This window comes from Mandrillus leucophaeus, unplaced genomic scaffold (genome assembly GCF_000951045.1).
Source record: "Mandrillus leucophaeus isolate KB7577 unplaced genomic scaffold, Mleu.le_1.0 Scaffold78, whole genome shotgun sequence".
Classification (NCBI taxonomy): domain Eukaryota; kingdom Metazoa; phylum Chordata; class Mammalia; order Primates; family Cercopithecidae; genus Mandrillus; species Mandrillus leucophaeus.
In genome coordinates this window covers 417,962-419,792 of record NW_012108474.1, presented here as the reverse complement: position 1 = coordinate 419,792, position 1,831 = coordinate 417,962, and positions in this window count along the sequence as shown.

The window sequence follows — 1,831 nt, the reverse complement described above, 5'->3', positions numbered from 1 at the left end:
CGAGGTGGCGGGCGCCTGTAGTCCCAGCTGCTCGGGAGGCTGAGGCAGGAGAATTGCGCGAACCCGGGAGGCGGAGCTTGCAGTGAGCAGAGATCTGGCCACTGCACTCCAGCCTGGGCGACAGAGCCAGACTCCGTCTCAAAAAAAAAAAAAAAAAAGAAAAAGCTTGCATTCTTTTTGCTGCTATGTGAATGGAATTGTGTTCTTATTAAAATTGTCCGTTGCAAGTGTATAATGTACAATTGAGGTTGGTTGGTTTGTTTTTAGACGGAGTGTTGCTCTTGCTGCCCAGGCTGGAGTGCAATAATGGCTTGATCTCTGCTCACTGCAGCCTCTGCCTCCCAGGTTCAAGCAATTCTCCTGCCTCAGGCTCCTACAGGTGTTTGCCACCACACTGTTTTTTTGTATTTTTAGTAGAGACGGGTTTTTGCCATGTTGGCCAGGCTGGTCTCAAACTCGTGGCCTCAGGTGATCCACCCGCCTTGGCCTCCCAAAGTGCTGGGATTACAGGCGTGAGCCACCACGCCTGGCCAACAATTGAGCTTTGTGTATTGGTCTTGTATCCTGCAAGCCTGCCGAATGCATTTATTAGTTCTACTAGTTTTTTTTAGTGAATTCCTTGGGAATTTCTTTGTATAAGATTGTGTCATATGGAGCGGGGCACGGTGGCTCGTGTCTGTAATCCCAGCACTTTGAGAAGCCAAGGAGAGCAGATCACAAGGTCAAGAGTTCAAGACCAGCCTGGCCAAAGTGGTAAAACCCCATCTGTACTAAAAATACAAAAATTAGCTGGGCATGGTGGTGCATGCCTGTAATCCCAGCTACTGGGGATGCTGAGGCAGGAGAATGGCTTGAACCCAGGAGGTGGAGGTTGCAGTGAGCCGAGATCGTGCCATTGTATTCCACCCTGGGTGACAGAGCAAGACTCTGCCTCAAAAAAAATCATGTCATATTGGAATAGAGATGGTTTCAGTTCTTTCTTTCCAATCTGAATGCTTTTATTTTCTTGTCTAGTTGCTCTGGCTAAAATTTGCAGTACTATGGTACAAAGAAGTGGCTTTGTTTCTTTTTAGAGGCTGGACTCTATGGCTCAGGCCTATTATCCCAACAATTTGGGAAGCTGAGGCTGGAGAATCACATGAGCCCACGAGTTTGAGACTAGCCAGGGCAATATAGCAAGACCCTGTCTCTTCAAAAAAATAATAAAAATAAATAAAATATATATGAGTGAAGTGTATAATATGTTAATTGTATTCCAATAAATCTATTGCAAAAAGGAAAAAGCAGTTATTATTATATCGTACATTGTTTAATGTTTTGTTTTTGTTTTTTTAGCAAGAGTCTCATTCTGTCACCTGTGCTGGAAGGCAGTGGTACAGTCATAGCTCACTGCAGCCTTCACCTCCCAGCCTCAAGCAATCCTGCCTCAGCCTCCCCAGTAACTAGGAAAACAGGCCTGAGCCACCGCACTTGGCCTAAAATATTTTGTTTGTTTGTTTGTTTATGAGACATAGTCTCACTCTGTCGCCTAGGCTGGAGTGCAATGCCATGATCTTGGCTCACTGCAACCCCCACCTCCTGTTTCAAGCAATTCTCCTGCCTCAGACTCCCAAGTAGCTGGGATTACAGGTGCTCGCCACCACACCCAGCTAATTTTTTGTATTTTTAGTATAGACAGGGTTTTACCATGTTGGCCAGTCTGGTCTTGAACTCCTGACCTCAGGCGATCCACCCACCGCAGCTTCCTAAAGTGCTGGGATTATAGGTGTGAGCCACTGTGCCCGGCCTGGCCTACGATATTTTGATAATGGTATTTCAGTATAGTTTTTTT